Source organism: Nipponia nippon, unplaced genomic scaffold (genome assembly GCF_047370975.1).
Source record: "Nipponia nippon isolate SJK-2023a ecotype South Korea unplaced genomic scaffold, ASM4737097v1 scaffold_2, whole genome shotgun sequence".
NCBI lineage: Eukaryota > Metazoa > Chordata > Aves > Pelecaniformes > Threskiornithidae > Nipponia > Nipponia nippon.
The window spans coordinates 70444882-70461127 of NW_028262336.1; the positions used below are offsets into that span (position 1 = coordinate 70444882).

Genomic DNA, 16246 nt, shown 5'->3' on the forward strand with positions numbered 1-16246 from the left:
AGTAGCCAGAATAGCTGGGACAGCGTGTCCCAGCCAGAACCAGTACAGAAGCCTAGATGTCAACTGTGATGGTGAACACAATTGTACACAAGCTAATGCTGTGAAAATTGAAAGCAGCAAATAACTGTTTGGTTAGGAATTATTGACAAGAAGGCAAAAAGTAAATTATTTGGAGTAACTGCAAAAAGATGTTTAATCTACGCAACTGTAAGAATGTCCCGTTCTCTCTCCCCATTCCATATTATTATTAATTTCAATTTCTGTGTTTTTTTCCTAATTAAATCCTAAATGGATAGAAAATAGATCTTGCTTTACTCTATAAGCAGGTCATAGCAGGATGCCTACACTTCAGGCTAAGTGAAGCCTTTAGACACTAGCAAATACCAAACTGTTCATACTCACATGGCACTCTTCACCAGAGAACACGGAAGTAAATGTCTAGCCAAACTCTTTTCATTCCCAGTAACGAAGATGAAGTGTTGCCAGAAATTGGAGACTTCAAAAAGAGATTTGATGGAGTAAAAACTGTAAAACTACAAGTTCCTTGGCTGAAACAGGTAAGATTTCTGAAAGAATGATTCTGCTGCTACTAACAAAAATATGCAATCCATTTTGAATCAGCGATACTGCATCAGTAAACTGGTTGTGAAAAAAAAAAGATATCTTTTTATAAATGTGACCCTGAGAACTACAGATAAGTGAGACTTAATTCAGTGTCAGGGCTGTGAATTGAACAATGCCAATAAACAAGAGGCAGATCTATGATGAGTTGGATGTTCTTTCCGCCCTCCGCCCCCCCCAGTCTCTGAAGGATGTAAAGCAAAGTCAGAACTGCCTTAAAGCAGCAGGTGACCGTTCTGCCACCTGAGGGGCTCACAACCTTTGTGAAACAGATCAATAAAGATTTGATGATTCAGGAGGACGCTTTAACCCCCTAAAAATACCATAATTTTAGCAGCAATTCTCAAAGGAAAGCTGGGGAAAGAAGCAAAATAGTTGTGGTCAGCTGCTGCATAATCAAGTTGTCTACTAAATAAAACTGAGACCTTCCATTTGTCCTACAGCTCTGTCACATTTTTTCCCCAAAACATTCCAAAGAAAATCAATAACATATCAAGAACAGAGTGATACCTAGCAGTTTAATTTCAGAAAGTCTGCAGATCAATACCTTTAGAGAGGTTTACAGTTCTTCAGAATATAAGTGTGGTAACTAATGCTGTGGACTGTGTATGTAAGTGTGTGTGTATGTGTGACTGAGAGAAAAGCTGAGATTTACATTCATTACTGGGACTTTCTGTAACATTGTATTTCAGCCACTACCTTTACTGTTTGTCTGTGAAAAGGTTTTAGAGCAGAATGTTTTTTATTCTTTTAACTTAAGAAGTTATTTGATTTACATAGCTACAGAAGCAACTTCAATTTTTTTCTACAGTTTAGATTGAAAGAGCATTTCCATTGAGATAGTGATTCATAAGTTTTTAACTAAGCCACATGATTGCCACAGGTTTCTCTATAAAATATGTGCTCAGGATTGAATTATTCCTATTTAATGATGAACATATTCAGTTATTTTTAAGTGAAAGATAAGTTAAAAAAAATAAATCTTACATGGTATAATTTTAAACTTATGTAACTTCAACAGAAAAGCTGGTCTTTTCAAGGTTTAATTAACAAATTCTGATCATATTTATTTATTTTTATCGTCTGAACCAAACAAAAAAATCTTCAAGTTCAGTTATTATAAAGAACTATATATATAAATATTTAACTACGAATGCAAAACACAAAACTCCTGATACACCAAACACACATGCAGCAAATATTTAGCTGGCCACAGGAGCACCATTTTTTGCTGTTCAATAAAAAGCATAAATAATTATACACAGACCACTCTACAAAGCCTTATAAATGGTAATTCAGGATTCATTGGCTGACAGGTGAGTTTGATCCAATAGATTAATCCCAAATCTGGAAGTAAAACATAAAATATATTTTATAAAAATTCCAGTACAAAAATCCTAAGCTTTGTTTAAATGTTTTGTTCATGGAGAAGCATGAGAGACAAATACAAGTAACTAAGCCAGTGTATCGTGTCAGAGCAACCAATCCCATACCAACATAATAGGCAACCTAGGCAGTGGTCCATTTTCTGGCATAAAATGTGCTTGGAAGATGTCAATGTACCTTTAAGACTACTCATTTAAATATTTGGATTTTTTTAAAGATGATATTTACTCTATTTTGTATTAAAGATTAAGACCTAAAACTGTAATATTGATATCTTGGTCTGGATTTTTCTCAGCTTACTTCAGATATCTGCTATACAGTTAATGGAGAGAAAAGGAGGTTAGTCTTAAATCATAGTTAATCTCCTGGTTTTAGACCTCTGTGTTAGAATGAGTGAGAAAAATATCCATTATGTCTTCCCATTGACTAGACAGGAAATACAGTCATCCAGATATGAACAGCTAATCAGCTGAAATCTACTTTTTCTTGTGTCACTCTAATGTTCATAACAAAACAAATTCAAAACAGAACAATTTTCTGAGCAAAGCATAACCTCATACACTTTCATATGTTTCTGAATTAAAGGGACAGAGACCAAGAAAATTACCACGGGCTCTACTGTTTCATCTCATTTTTCTTGGATCTTTTTTATCTGTAGTCCATTAATAAGGTAGTAGCACTAAACTCCAAATAGAAGTCCAATGGAAAATTTAAAAGCTATTTCTGTTTGTTTAAAATGGTTTATTTCTGGAAGTGGAGAAATGTACATCATCAGGTCTTGATTTCAGGAATACATTCTTCTTAACTTGAGTGTGTTCAAAGGAAATTCTGCAAAGCTGCCTCAATCTGAAAAGGCAGCTTAAGTGCTCAGTACAAGAAATCATAACGTTCTAGATGTCACAGGCACCTCACCACCTGCTCTACCCTTAAACAGATAAGGAATCTCTGACTTTAAAGTGGCAGCTTATTAATTCATGGGTAAGTACTTGTCTAGACAGAGTCGTAATAACTTTCAAGAAGTACCTAATACCCCTATTATTTGTCTGGAGAAATCACAGTCAGGTTCAAGCATTCCTGGCACCAGGAATAGGTGTGAGCTATGAGCACGGTAGTTTCTGAATAAGTATGTGTAAACTGATTCACTAGGAGAAAAGAGAGTTGGTCACAGGTAGTTTCATGTAACTGCTTCTTCTTTCATTTCCTTTTATTTCCTACAGACAGATCTGCTAACTGTACTACTCACTGTTAAAAAGCATTTCAGTCCTGCAATAAGTATCTCACATGACTTTCCATTCAGAGAGGCAGTCTAACCCATAACTCTAACCAGGTAAAGGGAAAACTTCCAAGATACTGGAGCTGTGCTGTCCTCTTCGATGAACTGTGCTGATTCATACCAACTGAGTGTTTGGATCAAAATCTCATTTTGTGGAAAGTGCTCCTTCCAGTATTACCATTAAAATTTTCAAATGTTTCAGTGATGCACCTGTGGAATATTTTTCTAAAATCCCACCACTGCTTTCATTGTTAAGAATGATAATGGGGATAGCAGCCAGTGCTTAAGTCTCTTCATTTAAAATCCAGTTTTTATAACAGTAAAAAAAAAAAGAATAAAAAACCCTTGAATTGAGTCCAATTCTTGCAATCTTATTACTTTTAGGTGGAACATGCTATTGGAGCTTAAACACTGAGCTGAGATTGGCATGCACAAAAAAAATTGTGAATTGTTTCCAGAAAAAATGAAGTTATAAATCATAAATTTGTAGTCAATTATACATCAGCCAATACTTACACTCAATTATGCATCAACCTTGAATTATATATAAAGCCTCAGGTGTGCTGCTCACACTGACAGAGAATTATGTAATTCATCCATGATCATCCCCACATTAATCACGTACATGGAAAATTCTGTTTTATGTCAGCTTATTGTAAGGAACTCCCAAAACATACTTTATTAGATGTAGGAAATATACAGCTTTACTAGCTGCTGCAATACTGATTGCCTTACTCTCTCTGGCAACCCCATGAATCTCTTTGAAAGCCTCTGAAAAGTTTCAGCGTTCCTTATGCTCATATTGAACAAAATCTACAAAATGTTAGATGAGTTGAGAAGGTAAAGGTGCTGGGCTACTAGTGCCTTCAGGATGTGCTTTGAGTATCAATGATATAATTTTATACATACATATATATGTATAAAATGGATATATATGTACATATATATATATATATATATACACACTTTTCACAAGAAAGAGGAAATGTTCAGGATAAGTTCCCTCCCAGCTAGGCAGGCGAATAAATTGTCACAAAAGTTAGCATTAATTCTACCACTATTCTGCGCTCAAAATTTATCATGTTGGAAATGAAAATGGACGATAAATTAAGGAAGATAAGTGTTACAACTGCAGAGGTACAAGGAGGTATCTTAGATATGGAAGAACAAATTACTATCTTGAAAACTGAATCAATGCAGACAGATAATCAACAAACTGGTAGAGCAAATAAAGCTACTGGCTGACGAATTGGAAGAACACAAGAACCAAAGGGAAAAACAAAAAAACCTAAGACTGATTCAACACCCAAAATATACTGAAGGAGAGCAACCATATCTTTCTTTCAACAATGGGTTCCTGCTCTGTTTAAAATAAAGGGAAGGGAGGGAAAGAATAGAATAAAGGCACTGAGAACTTTTTCACCATCATGTGGAACACTCAGAGTAATTGCTATGGTATCATAGCTAAATTAGAGATCAAAAAAATTAAGAAATAATTCAAAATGAAGAAATTAAAAATACATGTTAATATATAAGCTGGATTATTCAATTTTTGTCTAGTCTCTGACATTCAGCACTTTATTTTCAGCTCTAAGAACAGGTTGCACCATAGAAAAACACACCAATACAGCTGCATCAAAAGGCAAGAATTTTCTTAACAGTATTTCTCCAGTGATGCAAACATTGCAGCTACTGTAACCACCAGACTTCGATGTTTCAGTATACTTTTCTGTATGTTTTATAGATTTTTGAAAACAATGTTTATATACAATAAGGATCTTGATTTTTAATTTTTAAAATGCACTTCGTTTTTTTAATAATGTTTAATAATATAGGCGTAGGAGACTGGCTGAGGAACTAGATTATAATGCCAGATGATGTAATTTGTTAATTTGTTTCTAAATTCATTCCATTCTCATTTCTTTCTTATCTTCTTATTCAAATACTTGTACATTTAGCAGTACTGTAAACTACTGAACAGAAGTGACACTATGCCTTGTTGGATTTGTATTTCACCTCAGACTGCTGAGACAATATATTAAGTTCCGAAACGATGATAAGACTTTCAAAAAATAGATGCTGAACACAATGTAATTGTAAAACCAAAGAAATAATAAACAAAACACAAAAAAAAACCCCAACAAAACACAAAAACCAAAATACAACAGGAAACTGATTTAATTATTAGAAAACAGTCCACCCTGCTATTTGTATAGTAACTGCATCAAAAAATATTGTTTATGAGAAATGTGTTATCTATTTAGTATGCAGGAAAGTGAGGCTATATGAACTGAATACAAATTATGGAAACTCCATGTGTGTCCACATGTAGAAAATGTATTGTTCCAAATAGTCACTAATATAATAGCTTAGCTGTCTGGACTGCAAGCACCACTCCACAACTACAACACACCACAATGCGATACAGTTTATCACAAAGGGAGAAAAGAGTGGATGACTCTTGTCTCGTTGACATAGAAGGAGAAGTACCATGTTGTATTGAGTTTGCGTGGCAAGGTTTTGGTAGCAGGGGGGCTATGGGGATGGTTTCTGTGCGAAGCTGCTAGAAGTTTCCCCGATGCCTGATAGAGCCAATGCCAGCCGGCTCCAAGACGGACCCACCACTGGCCAAGGCCAAGCCAATCAGTGACGGTGATAGTGCCTCTGGGATAACATATTTAAGAAGGAGGAAAAAAAAACTGTGCAACTGCAGCCGAAGACAGGAGTGAGAATATGTGAGAGAAACAGCCCTGAAGACACCAAAGTTGGAAAAAGAGAGGGAAGAGGTGCTCCAGGTCACAGAGCAGAGATTCCCCTGCAGCCTGTGGTGAAGACCACGGTGAGGCAGGCTGTCCCCCTGCAGCCCATGGAGGTTAATGGTGGAGCAGATATCCACCCCACAGCCCATGGAGGACCCCATGTTGGAGCAGGTGGTTGCCTGAAGGAGGCTGTGACCCCATGGGAAGCCTGCTTTGGAGCAGGGTCCTGGCAGGACCTGTGGAGAGAAGAGCCCATGCTGGAGCAGGTTTGCTGGCAGCACTTGTGACCCAGTGGGGGACCCATGCTGGAGCAATCTGTTCCTGAAGGACTGCACCCCATGGAAAGGACTCACACTGAAGCAGTTTGTGAAGAACTACAGCCCATGGGAAGGACCCACATTGGAGAAGTTCATGGAGGACTGGTTCCAGTGGGAGGGACCCCACACTGGAGCAGGGGAAGAGTGTGAGGAGTCCTCCCCGTGAGGAAGAAGGAGCAACAGAAACAACTTGTGATGAACTGACTGCAGCCCCCATTTCCCTGTCCCCCTGCGCTGCTCGGGGAGAGGAGGTAGAGAAAATCAGGAGTTAAGTTAAGCCTGGGAAGAAGGGAGGGGTGGGGGAAAGGTGTTTTTAAGATTTGGTTGTATTTGTCATTATCCTACCTCCAATTAGATTGATAATAAATTAAACTGATTTCCCCAAGTCGAGTCTGTTTTGACCGTGATGGTAAGTGGTGAGTGATCTCCCTGTCCTTATCTCGACCCATGAGCTTTCCGTTATATTTTCTGTCCCCTGTCCAGTTGAGGAGGGGAGTGATAGAGCAGCTTTGGTGGGCCCCTTGATGTCCAGCCAGGGTCAATCCACCACACATGTGATACCTAGTTAGGCAAACCATGTCTAAAAATTCCCTTTCCCTCATTTTTTTCTCCAGCAGATAAAAAGGTCTGTATAGCTAATACACATCTCCACAGACAGACAGCTATGAGTACTTCTGCACAGTATTTTCTTTTTCCAGTTAGATTGATTTTACTCTCACTGTGTTCAAGGAGAAGGCACATGATTGATTTTACTCTCACTGTGTTCAAGGAGAAGGCACATGCAAATCAGACCTATGCAAGATGGTATGACAGGTAATAGGTAGCCCTACCAGAGGGAATGCAATACTGGACCTGTTGGTCACCAACACAAGTGAGCTAATCATTGATGTCAAGAGTGGAGGCAGCCTGGGCTACAATGATCATGCACTGGTGGAGTTCAGAGTCCTGAGAGATATGGATCAGGCAAAGAGTAAAGTGAGGACTCTGAATTTTAGGAAAGCAAAAATCCAGCTCTTCAAGGAGTTAGTCAATAAGACCCCTGGGAAACTGCCCTCAGGAACAAGGGAGCAGAACAGAGCTGGCAGATCTTTAAGGACACTTTCCATAGAGTGCAAGAGCTCTTGATCCCCAGGTGTAAGAAATCAGGAAAGGAAGGGAAGAGGCCGGCATGGTTGAGTCGAGACCTGTTGGTCAAACTAAACGGCAAGAAGAAAATGCATGGGCAGTGGAAGCAGGGACAGGTATCCTGGGAAGAGTATAGGGATGCTGCCCAGTTGTGGAGGGATGAGGACAGGAAGGCCAAGGTGCAGATGGAGCTGAACTTGGCAAGGGATGCAAAGAATAATAAGAAGGGCTTCTACAAGCATGTCAGCCAGAAAAGGAAGGTCAAAGACAGTATACCCCTCTGATGAACATGACTGTCAAACTGGTAACAACGGACGAAGAGAAGGCTGAGGTACTCAACAACTTCTTTGCCTCAGTCTTCACTGGCAATCAGTCTTCCCACACCTCTCAGGTGGACAAACCTCAAGACAGGGACTGGGGGAGGAAAGTCCCTCCCACTGTAAGAGAAGATCAGGTGTGCAACCACCTAAGGAACCTGAACATACATAAGTGTATGGGACCTAACGAGATGTATCTCAGAGTCCTGATGTAGTTTCCAAGCCACTCTCCATCATATTTGAAAAGTCATGACAGTCAGGTGAAGTCCCTGGGGACTGGAAAAAGGGAGATATTGCAGCCATTTTTAAAAAGTCTAGAAAGGAGGACCCTGGGAACAACCAGCCTATCAGCCTCACCTCTGTGCCTGGGAAGATCATGGAACAGATCCTTCTAGAAGTTAAGGCACATGGAGGACAAGGAGGTGATTCAAGACAGCCAGCATGGCTTCACCAAGGGCAAGTCCCACCTGACCACCTGACCAACCTAGCAGCCTTCTGTGCTGGAGTGACTACATCGGTGGACGAGGGAAATGCTACAGATGTCATCTATCTGGACTTCTGTAAGGCCTTTAACATTGTCCCCCACAATATCCTTCTCTTTCAATTGGAGAGATATGGATTTGATGGGTGGACTGTTTAGTGGATAAGAAATTGGTCGGATGGTCGCATCCAGAAAGTAGTGGTCAATGGGTCAATGTCCAGATGGAGACTGGTGACAAGTGGTGTCCTGCAGGGATCCATACTGGGACCAGTACTCTTTAGTGTCTTCATCAATGACATACACAGTGAGATCAAGTGCACCCTCAGCAAGTTTGCAGATGACACCAAGCTGAGTGGCCTGGCTAACACGCCTGAGGGACAGGATGCCATCCAGAGGGACCTGGACAAGCTGGAGAAGTGGGCCTGTGTGAACCTCATGAGGTTCAACAAGGCCAAGTGCAAGGTCCTGCACCTGAGTTGGGGCAAGCCCTGGTATCAATACAGGCTGGGGGATGAAGGGATTGAGAGCAGCCCTGCTGAGAAGGATGTGGGAATACTGGTGGATGAAAAGCTGCACATGAGCTGGCAATGTGTGCTCGCAGCCCAGAAGGCCAACCGTATCCTGGGCTGCACCAAACGAAGTATGGCCAGCAGGTCAATGGAGGTGATTCTGCCCCTCTACTCTGCTCTCATGAGACTCTACCTGGAGTACTGCATCCACTTCTAGGGTCCCCAGTACAGGAAAGACATAGACCTGTTGGAGCAAGTCCAGAGGTGGGCCACAAAAATGATCCAAGGGCTGGAACACCTCTCCTATGCAGAAAGGCTGAGAGAGTTGGAGTTGTTCAGCCTGGAGAAGAGAAGGCTGCGGGGAGACCTTATTGCAGCTTTTCAATACTTAAAGGGGGCTTATAAGAAAGATGGGGACAGACTTTTTAGCAAGGCCTGTTGCGATAGGACAAGGGGTAATGGTTTTAAACTAAAAGAGGGTAGATTTAGACTAGATACAAGGAAGAAATTTTTTACAATGAGTGTGGTGAAACACTGGAACAGGTGGTAGATGCCCCATCCCTGGAAACATTCAAGGTCAGTTTGGCTGGGGCTCTAATAAACTTGATCTAGTTGAAGATGTTCCTGCTCATTGCAGGGGGGTTGGACCAGATGACCTTTAAAGGTCCCTTCCAACCCAAACTATTCTATGATTCTATGATTCTAAATGTATATTATTCAGTGCTCTTCCACTAATAATAAAGATAGCAATGAGGCTGGGTATATGAGCTTGGGATCAGTGAAACCTTAGTGAAGCCACTAAAATTCTAGTTTGAACAGGACTTCATTCAAATCAGCTGTGAAAAAACATGCTTGTTCCTTCTCCAAGGAGGCTACAACATCATCTACTCCAGTTATGCATACTCAGCACAACTGAGCTTGCTCAGGGTTTCAGAAAAAAGTTAAATGACTTATTAAAGCACAAGGAGAGATTTTGATGATGCAGAGTAGTGCAGCTTAGTAAACCAATGCTTTAGGTAAAACGTAGGAGAAAGAAGTCTATTTGACCAAGCAGAGCTCAAATTGCAGTTTGGGATAAGGGAAGGAGAAGTGGAAGAACAGAAAAAGAAAACAAACCAAAGCACACGATGCGATGGCAACCACGCACCACCTCCCACAGGTAGCCCAATGCCCAGCTAGTTCCCAAGCAAAAGATGGCTTACCTCCTAAACCCCCTCCTCTTGCCCACTCCCAATCTGTTCACTGAGGGTGAGAAACAGGGAAGGGCTTGATGTTGTGCAAACACTGTTCAGCAATAGCTAAACACTGGTGTACTATCAACATTCTTTTGGTCACAAATCTAAAACACAGCACCATACAAGCTGCTATGAAGAAAATAAACTCCATCCCAGCCAGACCCAATACAATGTGTTTCACTCTTAGGGCTCTTAAAAATTTCTGAAAAATATGCTCTATAATTTGTGGGGGCTGTTAAAAATAAAGTAATGCTAAATCAAAAGAGAAAAAAGTGTCATCTGTATAAGTATTCTATAACATTTGATCCTTGGTTTATTCCTGACAAAAGAAACCAGGAAGAAAAACATAAATAATTTTCAACCAGAAGACATGCAACACTGCCTTTCTAATCATACCTACTGTTTCATAATCTTAGAAATATACAGAGACTATTACAAACTCTGGTTAGTGAGGAAAGAGGTAACTAGTAAACTATCTACGTACATATTATTTCATGTTATTTCAAACTATGAATTATATTAGGCTCCTGTGGCAGCCAATCTTAGAGGGAAAGAAAAGGAAAAGAAAAAAGTCTGTGTCAGAATTCTGCATTTGCCTGTTTCTGGTTAGAATTAATTAAGTTATAAGATGTGAATCAATAACTTGCCACTGTATCATCTACTGTATTTTCATTATGTCTTCATGGCTTGATGAAGTGAATGCAATTTTTGAAAGCTACTTCCTTATTTTTAGAAGTTAGTCCAATAAACATAAACAATGACAACTTGGAAAGCTGAGATGTATCTGATACCTGATCTAAATAGATTTAAAAATATTCAGGGATTGATTTTAATAGGTAGCTTATAGACATCCATAAATGGAATTCAGTTACAGCTTTTTAATATGTAATTATTCATTGTTTTACAGCACTTAGAAGTGTGCTAAGTGCTTCAGAAGAAACATAACAAACTATTCCCTCCCAGGATGTGAGCACTGAATATAAAAAGCAGCTTCCAGCTAAAATTCCCTTCCACTGTTCACCAGAGAGACTGGTTGCCAACATTACCTACTTACTCACAGCTTCCTGCTGCAGCACAAACTACAGAGGACAGGGGAATTGTTTAATTCAGAACAACTTCCCTAGCCATGCTAATCTCTGTAGTCAGGGAATAGCCAGAACAAGAATATTAACCCTCTCTAGCCATCAACAGGCTTAAGTCACCAATTTCTGAGCCCAACAAAGAAGTTTGTTTTTTCACCATATTCTTGAAAGATTAGATGATATGAAGATGTACGTGAGCGTACATTTTTTCATTTTTCTCCATTTTTCTTTCTTTTAGATTACTTGTCTATTTCCTACTCACTTTATATTTTTATCTTTTTCCTTCTGATTCTTTCCATTATTTTAAATGCTTTTCATAACTATCTTCTCTTCATTTACTTTTCTCCCTCCTTGAAAATGCCACTTTACTTTCATTAGTTTATTTCTTTCTTCTCTTACTCTGTCTTGTTAAAAAACTTACTCTTATATTTCATATCAGGTTTTCCCCCTCATCTATTCCTGTCCAGTATTCTACATCACAGCAAAATGTTTTCTGTACTTAGTTAAATCTTTTTCCATCTCCCAACTCAGCCTTCTAGTTTTCTTCCAGTTAGGCTATATATTTTCCTAAAAAAACCATTGTTTTCCACACCACTTGCCTGAAAATGCTCCTCTACAAAAACTGTCTCATGGTTGGAAGAGGATTAATTTCTTCCAAGCTGATCTGTTTCCACTATATTACCTCTCTGTATGCACTTCTAGTACTATGTTCCTCCATTTCCATCCCTTTTCTTATCCTTTTTGGTTTGCTGAGGTCTTCTTTGCCTTGTTCCCAGTCCTTACTGTTTCGCACAGAGTCTTCTTTCTTCTTGCTATTACTCCTGTCTTAGCTGTCCTCCCTGGTTTTTCTCTTTGACTCCATTCCCAAACAGGTGGATTCGTTTTTTGTTTTGGTTTGTTTGTTTGTCTGTTTTTATAAGTTATCCCTCCTCCACACAGTGTGTCTCTGGTCAATGGTTCTTGCCATCACTGTCTTCTCAGCACCATATCCTTTCTTTTCTCAACCCCTCTCATTACAATGCATGGGTGGTTCAGTGAAGTTAGCACTTTTGCTGGCAATAGAGTCTGAAACAGTTATTGCTAGACTTTTCCCATGCTATGTCTCACCCACAGACATTTCCATGACATATTCCTCTGTGTAAACTCCCCCTTTTCAACACATTTTTTAACTGTTCTTTTCCTTACTAAAGGACCAATTTCAACATTGTTCTTGTTTTCATAAATGTGACTAGAAGGAGGATAACATGACAAGAACAAACACAGGAATGTAGACTTAATCATTTATGGACAAAGTTGTTCATCATTTTAAGTATGTTTTTGCAAACATCTTTTGAATAAGAAATAAAACTCATGAAAGCTAAAACTTAAAACAATTTTAATGCATAAGAAAACAAAATACTGTAAGTTATTCTTTACCAGGTGGTAACTAAAGTATAAGCTATTATAAATGTTATAAAATAAGTATTTATTTATAGATGTTCTCTGATATGCAGAAGATAGAGCAAGTTTTAGGAAATGTTAGTGAAGAATATGCCTTTTAGACTATTGAAAGATGCTACATTTTGCAAATGAGTGTCTGGAGTTAATGTTTCAATAGAGGAAAAAAAAAGAAAGAAATATGGAGAGACAAAGTGGAGACCAATAGTCAGTCATTGCTCATGGTAAGTACTGTCAACCATCTTTCAAAAACACTAGCTTTTTTGCTGCTTCCACATTTTGCATTCATTGCCATATTTCCACAATTCCCCAAGCAATTCGGGATTCAAAAATGTTCACCTCCAATACTAAGTCATTTGTTTCACCTTGCATAATAATCACTTTTGTTTTAATAGCTTATGATATCTCATTTATGTGTTTTCATTAAAGAATGGTACTTGTCTTTAAAATATCATGTAAATATACAGCTGATAATCACAAGATGGAACTCCTGGTGGTAATGAATGAATTATTTGCAAGCGAGTTTCCAAGATCATATGCATACACAGGCACAGTAATGAGCCACAGGAACAGATTCATGATTGAATCATTTCCTCATTTTATTGAACCTCATTTCATGATTGTTTAGATAGCTACTCATCTGTGTTGCCATAGAAGGAGCTACACTGAAGGTCATGATTATGGTCATGACTGTAGACTGGGGAATAACTGTTAACCTTATACTGGCACTGGAAAAAATTCTAATAGATAAGTTTTCCTTTTACAGATCATTCCCCTAGCTACCGACATATATTCAAATAAATAATGATTACAAAGCACAAAACTAGCTAAGTAAATAGTCAAGGTGGAATTTCTCTTCCCTAGAATAAGGTTATCTATACAATGTCCCCTAATGTATTAGCAACTACTGCTAGTGAAGGGACTCTCTACCATATCAGTCTTTACTTTTTGCATGTATTACGACAAAAAATGAAAAGCAGACTGGAGAGTGAGGTTTGCTGTCTAAAACTACATAAAAACACTAGCCTAATTATGAATGGCATCTTTTATAATATTTTTAGATGTGCAGTTGAAGAATGGGCTGAAGAACATTGAAAAATGTAAGTTTGGCAGTCAGTTACTTACAGACTGGGATCTCAATATATTTAATTTCAGCACTTAAAAAAATAAAATAATGTTTTAAAATATATGCCTTCTGAAGATGGTAGTTGAGTAAGCTGATTTACTGAAGCTGACAAAACATAAAAACTCACATCTGATTATTAAATCACTTAATCTCTCATAAATTAATTTTTTTTAATATGAAAAAACACTTTCTCATTATTCAAAGTTAAACTGTAAACTTGACAAAACATTGTGTTCACTAATGAGAATACAAGGGATATGGTCCAACCCTGGAGATAGGCATGCTCAGATGTGTAAGAAAAGATGGCTTATTTACAGAGCAGATCAGAAAGAACACTGCAAAATAAGGAGGCTTTTGATCAAGGAATGGAAAGACAGAAGAACACAGTAAATGGAAAAGCACTGTTCATCCGTGTTGGATAACATATTGTTGTTATCAGTCCTACAGGATAACTTATTGCTATTACCAGTCCTAACAGAAATAATTAGGAATAATGCTGAGAATGAGTAAAATATCAATCTGGAGATCAAAAAGCTGCTATTAAATGGAGCCAATGAGAAATGAAGACCCAGAGCAGAGGGTTTGCCTCAGAAAAAGAAAGAATTGAGGAACTGCTATGGTAACCAACTCACACTCAGCAATGACTTTGATGTTAGTAGAAATTTCAACTGCCTATAGAAAATAGGTTAGGGTTTTGTTTCACTGTGATTCACCTTGCAAATTATATGGTCATATCATGCAGTTCAATCTATGAAGAAAGGCTACCCATCAACAAGACTCTTTAGATGATTAATTGCTTTTTACCCTTTTTGGTAATATGCAAAGATAGCATCTTTCACAGGAAAACCCATCAAAAAATAACTAGTGCTCTTTTTCAGATATTATGTATAAACTTAAATTAGCAATCATAATGGCACTGAAAGCTTACTTGTGCCTGTATTTATTGTAAGTGTATGCATAGCTTGCTTCTACAGTGAATTTTCACCTACAGTTTGTGACTGGAATTACTTGTTACATTGTAATAATATTCACTCACTAACAACAATGACCATCTAAACAGCAGTGATGTACAAAAGTGTGTAAGGAAGTCACTAAAAGTCTTACCGCTCCTATCAACACCTACGTGATTTGTGCAACAAACTTACATTAACGCTAACCTGAGTTTTGCATATAATCCCTCTGTTCATCAGTGGGAAAATAGACCCCAAAGTGTTCAATTTAATTAATCTCTTGCAAGTGCCTTTCACTATGGAAAAAATCTAAATAATGCATAGGGATGGGGTACTGGGTATCTTTATACAGTTACAACATGAATCATTACAATGGCTAAGCCCCTAAACAATAAGTTGAATAGTAATTTGGTGGCAGAATCTGGAACTACGACAGTGCAGAAGCCACATATTTTATATCACACTTTAATGCCACAGGAGTGAAAAAAAAATAACAAAACTTTGGGTGCTGCTTATGGATACCATTTGCATAGATTAAGATCCTGCAATTATACATGTACTTTTGAATGAAAGAAGAACATTTTAGATCCTCATCATTCAATATGATATGCAAAACTGGGTTGTACACTGTTTCGAAAACCTCGCTGTCCACAAGGAAATGCTTCATATGCACACAACACCTATAATTGGAAATACTGCTCATGGAATGAAAAGGGCAAAGGTTTGGCTAGCTAAATCACTGGTTTATTAAAAGATATAATTATTCAGGCTGCGGCTGTTATATGACAATCTGATACCATTAATATGCATTGACATAAATCATCATTTATTTTCAGTCGATAGTAAGGGTTACGTGACAATATGAGAACAATGCTTAAATGACCAAACAACCAATTGTATTTATTTTTCATTTCCATGAGGAGTCAACACCAATGACTGACTGAAATATGCATTACCTATAGATTATAAAGTGCTCCAGGCAGTTTTGGACACAATTTGTTTTGTATATGGCTGCTCCATAGATAGGTAATTAAAATTACAAGCTGAAGTTTTCATAGCAGGAAAAGAAAACACTAAACCAGTTAATCTGCCTTTCAGTGAAGACTGGTAAAGAGGCAATGGTTGTTAGGGGAATTAACAAAAATACCCCACAAAAACCTCACAACACAAAAAAACAAGTACTCCCATAGAAACAGTAGTTGGCATATCAGTCAACCCACTGGACACATGCCAATTGCATTTGCAGTAGATCTGCTACATGTGGCACTGGTCCCGGGCCAAATTCAAGAAAGGGTCTGGAGGATGTGCTGCCACAAGTGCCCCAGTCAACACCTCCTTCTCAGGCCTGCCTGGAATCACTGGGCATTCCTGTTGCATGACAGATTTGCCTGTATCACTTACCTGCAGTGTCTACCACTGGAAGGTGACAAATATGAAAAATACTCAGCTCCATTGAACTCCAGGGCTCGCAGTGACACTTCATAAAGTGAAGCAGAGGGATGGCTGTTTTCTCAACCCTAGTGTGTGATAAATCCCAGAATCTCCAGCACTCCTGTGGCAAGCCCATTGATATTCGTTTGTCACCACATGCCTGGAAGTATCCAATATAAAAGAGAACAAAAAAAAGT

General features: G+C 38.5%; 1 long non-coding RNA gene across 1 annotated transcript in view; it reads right to left on the reverse strand.

Moving 5' to 3' along the window:
* LOC148055834 (uncharacterized) overlaps positions 1 to 16209 on the reverse strand; it is a 32356-nt gene extending 16147 nt beyond the window's left edge. Inside the window, exon 1 of the long non-coding RNA XR_015705082.1 lies at positions 16020 to 16209. This is a non-coding gene — a long non-coding RNA (uncharacterized LOC148055834). The remainder of the gene's footprint in view (positions 1 to 16019) is intronic.
* Positions 16210 to 16246: the final 37 nt, after the last annotated feature.